The sequence below is a fragment of the Dermochelys coriacea genome, chromosome 5, assembly GCF_009764565.3.
Source record: "Dermochelys coriacea isolate rDerCor1 chromosome 5, rDerCor1.pri.v4, whole genome shotgun sequence".
Taxonomy (NCBI): domain Eukaryota; kingdom Metazoa; phylum Chordata; order Testudines; family Dermochelyidae; genus Dermochelys; species Dermochelys coriacea.
The window spans coordinates 25,746,267-25,755,136 of record NC_050072.1 but is presented as its reverse complement, the minus strand read 5'-3'; the positions used below and the strand labels follow the sequence as shown (position 1 = coordinate 25,755,136).

The following is an 8,870-nucleotide window of genomic DNA, read 5'->3' as shown; positions in this document are numbered from 1 at the left end:
TATGGAGAAAAGGCTCACAATCAAGTTATATCTCTGTGTAAGCAAATAGGAGAAGACTGCCAAATTTGTCTATATGATCCCAACAACCTCATGTATATGTTTCCATCATGGGGCTGATTCTGAGCTTTGAGAGCTAGTTAGGGAATGCTATAATGGTAAAGCCCAGCACTGATCTGGCTCCTGGATGTACCGTAACAAGTGCCTAGATTCTAGCATGTGTTGTGCAAGTGAGAGATAGATGTCATGAGGAACACTCATTCCTTTTCTGTGCAGTCCATTTTGCACCCATCTCAGATTCAAGCCCTAAATCTGACACACTGTTCCATCTTTAAGTGTCTGGGTAATCACCCTGTGGTAGAGACTGCGGTCAACACCACATATCTGTGAGGTACAGAGCACCTGCAGCTCTCATGGAAGTCAGTTTTGCTCAACTCCATTCAGGATTTGGCCCGTCAAATAGAATTTGCCTGAGGAAGGACTAAGTGAAAACTGAGTAAGGAGCTGTACTGACCCCGTGAGAGATGGAGATTCACAGCACCTAGCAAAATTGTTGGCTTGATTGTGCAAGCTGACGAACAACCCTTGGAAGTGCTGAATGTATACAATTCCCACTAACATCAGTGAGAGGAGACCAGGCTCAGTGCTTCCTTCTCTTCACCTGCAGGACTGAGACTTGAAACTATACTAAGCAATGCCCTCAACTCCCAATAATTTCAGTAGGAGATGGGCATACTCAGCACCTCAATGGGCGCTTACTCCTGTTTGTATCTCTAGGTGCTTTAATACCTATTTAAGTCTGACCCACAGTCCCTTGCAAGAGGGGGCAAGATTTTGCATGACATAGAATTTACTTTGCTGATCCAGACATTTTCTGCATCTCATCCACTTAAATGCTTCTTGGTCCTGTGCAGGATTGGCTCCCATATATATATCACCTATGTTAGAAGGCCTTTTATCCTCCTAATAAGGCATTCAGGCAAAGGTTTATTTTGCTATTGTTTCTGATGAACAAGTACAAGAGGAATAAGTTTGGTAAACAAACTAATAATGTCTGCTGGGAACAAATTGAGTCTTGGGAGGCAATTAACTCTTCTGGCTCAGCCACACTACAAACAGGCTTTCACTCACTATTGATCTTTTTATTTACAGAGGTCAGCATTTGTTTCACTGATAGGCAGGTGGCTCCTAGAAGTTGTTTACAGTGCAAACTAGGCTGCAAATAGATGGGAACATTGATGCACAAGGGAGCATTGACTGGTGCGTGGGATGTTAGCATAAAAAGTCACCTGAGGAGCCTGACAGATGTATGGCCCTATAAATGTGGACCTCTGTCAGATGTAGATGTGGCATAAATCTGCCACATACCAGTCAAACAATCATACCAGATCAAACTCTGCTGACAGGAGAACCAACAGAACATGTCTGCCCACAAGTATGTAGCACAGGAGAAAAGAGTGTGGTTTAGGCAGGATGTGCTGAAAAAAAGATGTACATATATTTTATCTAATCTGGCATATGCAGACCTATTTAGTACCTGAGCCTGTATGTGTGAAAAATGGCTAAGCAAACTCCTCCACCTTTCAGCTGAACTAAGGAAACTGCATGAATTATTATAACTGCTGTGTAACCTTGTTACACATTGGGGTTTGTGGGGACACACCCGCACGTCATTGCTGGTGGAAGGACGTTTTGTATGATGTCATCCAGAATTTGGCCATGCATCAAAAATGCTGATAGTGCCACTTTTTTAAGTGGATTTTTTTCCCAAAGGGGAACTGAAAAATGTATCTAAAAATGATTCCATTATATTTTTTAATAATTCTGATGATACTTTGCATGTCCAGGTCTACACCCCCCTAAATGTGCAAGCTCACACACACAAAATTTCAAATGTGAATTCAAGGTGAGCACCTGGGAAAATCTCTAATTTAGGAGCCAAAATAATGGTCAATGGCCAGATTTTCAAAGAAAGTCCAATGATAGCCATCAGGTGCCAAACACATCAGATAATCTGGTCCGCTCACATTAATGCCCAGATAGGGGCTGAGCTGTTTGGAAGATCTGTGCATAAAGATCTGTGCATCTGTGCCTGATCCAGCATGCCTTGTAATCAATGGGAGCCTTTCCATTGATTTCACTGGGAATTGGATGGGATGCTTATTTCGGTGCCGAGATTGGAGCTGTTGGGTGCTGGGCTCTTCTGAAAATCTTACCTGTTAGTGCCTAACTTTGGGCATCTGCTTTTTAAAATGTTGGGTACTGCTCTAATGGAACTAATTCCTTATCCAGAGCCTACATTTCCTGTTTCAGCTGCAGCTCATGGAAATGTAGCTCCATATGGCTAACGCTGATTGATGCCATGCAGTGATACATATAAGTAGCGAAGAAAGGCACTACTGATCTGTTCTACTGTAGGCGGTCAGTCGTAAATTTGTGTTTATTGGATAGCTGATTTCTCAGTTTACCTTTTAAATGTATTTTTAAAGTTAAAAATATTATAATAGGACACATCAACTAAGTATAGTCTATGAGCCCAGCATCCAGCGACAGAATGTACAACTTTCTAATTGCACAAAACCGAACACCCTTGCCCCGCCCATTCTCTGAGGCCCCGCCCCGCTCACTCCATTCCCCTCCTCCCACTCGTCACTCACTGTCCCCCACCCTCCCTCACTCACTCATTTTCACTGCGCTGGGAAGGGTCCCTTTTTGACCATGTGTTCTGGTTGAAAACCGGACACCTGGCAACCCTAAGAGCTGCATGCTTATTGCTATTGTTGGTTCATCTTGGTCCAGATTAACTTCTGGAGCTGCCGGCCTGCAGAGCCTTTCTGGCCCTCCTGAGCTAGTGCAGCTACAGATGTGGCAAGCCATTTCCAGGGAAGAGATTGCTGTTGCAAGTACCACTTAGGCCAGGACCATTACCAGCTCTACAGCAATTTTCATGTAGCACTGGAGGTAATGAGGGGGATGACTCTTCCCTGAGTGAGTGTCTTTCAATTAGGCTGGGAAGGAAAGGAAAGCAGGTTGTGTGTGTGGTGTTTGAGGTTCCTATCAGGATTGGGAACCCCTCCCCCTGCCCTCACCTGTGATTGGGGTGAGAGGGTTCCTAAGCATAAACCCTAAAATCAAAGTTTTTCTTAAAAGCATATCTCACAGAGACTGGGCTAAGATTTGTCCCTTTTCCCTCAAATGGAATCAGACAAAGGTGTGCAGGTGCAGGGGGAGGGGTGGAGGGAGATTAGATTATTACAGCTCTACAGTCTTTTGTTAATTTCATGTTTTTCTCTCAGATTTACCCTGTTCAGGTTAGGATCTTTTTGTGTATATAATAGAAAGATATATTATATTAATTTAGGATCTTTTGACTGGTTGTGTGTGTGTGTGTGTGTATATAGTGTGTATATATACACACACACACACACTAAATTAAAAAACTAGCTTATTTCAAACATAACATTTAACCTCATTTCAGATTTCCTTTGTTTTTGAGGGATTGGCTAATGTGCTGTGAACCTTATTTATCTGTCTTGAATTTTAATATTTTGACACGTATAAAATAATTCCATAGTAAAAAATACATTAATTTAAATACTTTCAACATTAAAATGAAAGTGATTTATTTCCCTGTAATTTTGGGTGCCAATTTTCACTTCTTCAGAGGCTTCCTCAGGCAGACAAAGCTGCTTCCTGCTGCCTTATTTTCACTTTGCACTCATCCATCAAGGCAGCAGCACCCTTTTTTGAGTAGCAGTTTAAAAGACTAGGGTAGTGTTTCTTAAACTTTTTTATTGCGCTAAACTTCTACAAAGCACTCTGTAACAGACTGTTTTGTTGTGGTACCTCTCAATCAAAAATGATCAATGCTACTTTTTCATGCTAGATTTTGCTATGATTAAAAATGGTATGTTATCAAAAGAACATAGCTTTAAATTAAGAAAAAAAGGCGGGGGGGGGGGGAGGAGAGTTGGGGTAAGGAGGGGCCTTGAGGCTGTTTCTTCAGATAACAAGGTAAACAGGGTCAGTCTTTATTTTACTCCTTTGTACAGTTAGAAAAATATAGCTTCATGACAAATGGGTACCTCTTTTTGTTTCAAAATGCTGCCTTCTCAATGTCATGTTTAGAGCCAATATAAAAGCATGTTAATAGATCTTTATTTCTAACCAAAAATTCTTTTGTTGCAAAAGATAACAGCTTCAGATAAGAAGGGTGGGCACTGCTGGGGTAGGGAAGGTAACCTTATTTTACTCCTACCTGCAGTTACACAATTTACATGGCTTTTGTCTTTTAAAACTTTTATTGTAAACAATGGGACTATCACATTCATCCCCCCCCAAATCTGACACCTCCTTGTCTATTACTGGGAGTGGACTACATACACCCTGATTGAATTGGCCCTGTCAGCACTGGCTCTCCACTTGTGAGGTAACTCCCTTCTCTTCATGTGTCAGTATATTTATGTCTGCATCTGTAATTTTCACTCCATGCATCTGAAGAAGTGGGGTTTTTAGCCACAAAAGCTTATGCTCAAATAAATCTGTTAGTCTTTAAGATGCCACCAGACTCCTTGTTGTTTTTGTGGATACAGACTAACACAGCTATCCCCTAAAAAGAAAAGGAGTACTTGTGGCACCTTAGAGACTAACAAATTTATTTGAGCATAAGCTTTCGTGAGCTACAGCTCACTTCATCGGATGCATTGGCTATCCCCTGACACTTTACAAAGGCTATCCTGTAAACCAGAGTTACAAAGTTTAAATTAAAAGGTCTGCTTACAGCTAAAGTCAACAGGTGCTAATTTCCAATAAATGTCAAAGGCTCTAAAATACATTACTTTAAGTAGATGGAATAAGGGAGATTGACATAAAGGTTAAACATGACTTTCTAATGACAGCTTATGCTCAAATAAATTTGTTAGTCTCTAAGGGGCCACAAGTACTCCTTTTCTTTTTGCGAATACAGACTAACATGGCTGCTACTCTGAAACCTTTCAAAATGGTCTTTCTACCATTTTGAAAGACCAAGGCTAGAGGGAGTTTAACTCCTAATACAAAACTAAAAACAAATAAGGATATTTGCTATATTTACATACATTTTGTAAATAAAGAATTCTATATGCATGCTCCTTTTGATTAGCGTTTTAAAAGTTTGTTAAAACTTTCCTTGGTTTCACATTTATATTAAAAAAAACAAACAGCAGGAAAGAAAACATCATGTGTGTAGAAGGGAAATTATATGGCGAGGAATGCTATAGAGCAGTTAACTACTCGTGCAAAGGTTGAATTTTTCCATAGCAGGCATTTGCTTTCATCTGCCTGAAACAATGGAGGCAGGAGTACGTTTAATCAGCCCAAGAGATTCAATGCACTCATTCAAATAAAAAAAAAATACACATGAGGATTTCTTAGATGCACAGTCAGCGTCCAGCAAGACTCTGCCTGCTTATTGCAAATTAATTTATTCCTGGTACAGAATTTATGTCCCCTGCAGATGTTTTTTTTTTCTTCAACAGAATTAAACATTCTGCAGGAGAGATCACAGGTTTCAGAGTAGCAGCCGTGTTAGTCTGTATTCGCAAAAAGAAAAGGAGTACTTGTGGCACCTTAGAGACTAACAAATTTATTAGAGCATAAGCTTTCGTGAGCTACAGCTCACTTCATCGGATGCATTTGGTGGAAAAAACAGGAGAGATTTATATACACACACACAGAGAACATGAAACAATGGGTTTATCATACACACTGTAAGGAGAGTGATCACTTAAGATAAGCCATCACCAGCAGCAGGGGGGGAAGGAGGAAAACCTTTCATGGTGACAAGCAGGTAGGTTAATTCCAGCAGTTAACAAGAATATCAGAGGAACAGTGGGGGTGGGGTGGGAGGGAGAAATACCATGGGGAAAGAGTTTTACTTTGTGTAATGACTCATCCATTCCCAGTCTCTATTCAAGCCTAAGTTAACTGTATCCAGTTTGCAAATTAATTCCAATTCAGCAGTCTCTCGTTGGAGTCTGTTTTTGAAGCTTTTTTGTGGCTATACTTCAACAAAAAAGCTTCAAAAACAGACTCCAACGAGAGACTACTGAATTGGAATTAATTTGCAAACTGGATACAATTAATTTAGGCTTGAATAGAGACTGGGAATGGATGAGTCATTACACAAAGTAAAACTCTTTCCCCATGGTATTTCTCCCTCCCACCCCACCCCCCACTGTTCCTCTGATATTCTTGTTAACTGCTGGAATTAGCCTACCTGCTTGTCACCATGAAAGGTTTTCCTCCTTCCCCCCCCTGCTGTTGGTGATGGCTTATCTTAAGTGATCACTCTCCTTACAGTGTGTATGATAAACCCATTGTTTCATGTTCTCTGTGTGTGTGTATATAAATCTCTCCTCTGTTTTGCATCCGATGAAGTGAGCTGTAGCTCACGAAAGCTTATGCTCTAATAAATTTGTTAGTCTCTAAGGTGCCACAAGTCCTCCTTTTCTTTTTGCAGGAGAGATGCTGCAATTACACCTTTTGCCCACCAGGGGCTGCTGTGGCACCAGAAGAGAGGGCAGCCCGCTCAGGAGCCGGAGCAGCCGCTGCTTTCTCACAGCGACGTGCTGCGGGGCCAGGGGAGGGGGACGGGCTGGGGGGGGCTGGGGGCGGGGATGAGCTGCCAAAATCTTAACTGCCGGTTCCCTCCTCACCCCACGAGGGGGTCGTGACCCCGCCCCGCCCCCGCGGACCCCTGCCCCATCCCCCCCGCGTTCCTTGACGCCCCCCTCCCTCGGACAACTCCCCATCTGCCCCATTTGCTCCCCCGCGTTCCTTGACGCCCCCCCTGCCCCATCCGTACTCCATGTTCCTTGACGCCCCCCGAGACCCCTGCCCCATCCGCCCCCCCGTGTTCCTTGATGCCCCCTCCCCGAATCCCTGCCCTATCCGCCCCCCCCACGTTCCTTGACGCCCCCCTCCCCCGGACACCTGCCCCATCTGCCCCCCCCCCGCGTTCCTTGACGCCCCCCTCCCCCGGACACCTGCCCCATCCGCCACCCCCGCGTTCCTTGACACCCCCCCTCCCCCGGACACCTGCCCCATCTGCCCCCCGTGTTCCTTGACGCCCCCCCCCACGTTCCTTGACGCCCCCCTCCCCCGGACACCTGCCCCATCTGCCCCCCCGCGTTCCTTGATGCCCCCCTCTAACCCCTGACCCATCCGCCCCCCCGCGATCCTTGACACCCCCCCTCCCCCGGACACCTGCCCCATCTGCCCCCCCGTGTTCCTTGACGCCCCCTCCCCGGACACCTGCCCCATCCGCCCCCCCCCACGTTCCTTGACGCCCCCCTCCCCCGGACACCTGCCCCATCTGCCCCATCCGCCCCCCCGCGTTCCTTGATGCCCCCCTCTAACCCCTGACCCATCCGCCCCCCCGCGATCCTTGACGCCCCCCCACCCTCAGGACCCCTGCCCCATCCGCCCCCCCCCGCGTTCCTTGACGCCCCCCCTGCCGCGGACCCCAGCCCCATCCGCCCCCCTGCGTTCCCTGACGCCCCCCTCCCCCGGGACCCCTGCCCCATCCGCCCCCCCGCGTTCTTTGACGCCCCCCTCCCCCGGGACCCCTGCCACATCCGCCCACCCGCCTTCCTTGAGGCCCCCCTCCCCCGGGGCCGCTGCCCTATCCGCCCCTCCGCCGTCCTTGACGCCCCCCTCCCCCGGACCCCTGCCCCATCCGCCCCCCCGCGTTCTTTGACGCCCCCCTCCCCCGGACCCCTGCCCCATCCGACCCCCCGCCGTCCTTGACGCCCCCCTCCACCGGACCCCTGCCCCATCCGCCCCCCCGCCTTCCTTGACGCCCCCCTCCCCTGGGCCCCTGCCCCATCCGCCCCCCCGCAGCTCCCAGGAAGCATCTGGCCGGTCCCTCTGGCTCCTAGGGGCAGGGGAGCGTAGCTCGGGGGAGCAGGGGGAGTGGCTGCTCCCCCACGGATCACATCCGAAGTGGCGCCTTAGGCACCGACTCCTGGAGAACCCACGGGGCAATTTGGTGGGTGCAGCGCACCCCCCGGCAGCTCCTCCCCCCACGGCCGGCCCCAGCTCACCTCCGCCTCCTCCCCTGAACGCCCCGCCGCGCCCCGCTTCTCCGCATCCCCTCCCGCCCCCGCGAATCAGCTGTTCGGCGGGAAGCCAGGGCGGGCTGGGCAGCAGGGGGCGGCTTCCCGCTCAGGCGGAGGTGAGCTGGGGCGGGGAGCGGTTCCCCTGCACGGTCCCCCGGGTTACCTGCTGCGGCGCGGGCGGCCCCAACGCCCAGCTCACCTCCGCCTCCCGGGGCCTGAGCGGGAAGCCGCGGGGGGAGGAGCGGGGCGGCGCGTTCAGGGGAGGCGGAGCGGAGGTGAGCTGAGGCCGGGGGTGGGCGGCGAGCTGCCGGTGGGTGCTGTGCACCCGCCAAATTTTCCCCTTGGGTGCTCCCGGGCTGGAGCACCCCCGGAGTCGGCGCCGAAGGCGCCACCTTTGGCCGGTTACATTTAGAAGCCCCTTTAGAGCCACTTACCCCTCGTGGAACAACCGGTTCTAAAAGGGCTTCCAAATTTAACAACCGCTTCTAGCCAATCGGTGCGAACCGGCTCCAGCTCGCCACTGGGTGCGGGGGAGGGACAGAGCGGGCACACGGGGCTGCTGGGGGGTGTCAGATAGACTGGGGGTCAGAAAGGCGAGTGGGGGGAATAGACTAGGGTAGGGGCACTTGAGCTAGTGGGGTGACACCATTGAGCCAGGGGCTGAATGAAAGTGGGAATGCAGGGACACACAAGGACAGGGGGAAGGGGGTTCAGAGACACATGGGGACTGAGGGAATGGGAGGTTCAGGGAAAGACAGGGATGGGGCAGATGTG

At 49.0% G+C, this 8,870-nt stretch overlaps 1 long non-coding RNA gene across 1 annotated transcript in view; it reads right to left on the bottom strand.

The window, feature by feature from the left end:
* LOC119856406 overlaps positions 1-8,319 on the bottom strand; it is a 37,753-nt gene extending 29,434 nt beyond the window's left edge. The window contains exon 1 of the long non-coding RNA XR_005293275.1: positions 8,260-8,319. This is a non-coding gene — a long non-coding RNA (uncharacterized LOC119856406). The remainder of the gene's footprint in view (positions 1-8,259) is intronic.
* Between the last annotated feature and the right edge of the window lie 551 nt (positions 8,320-8,870).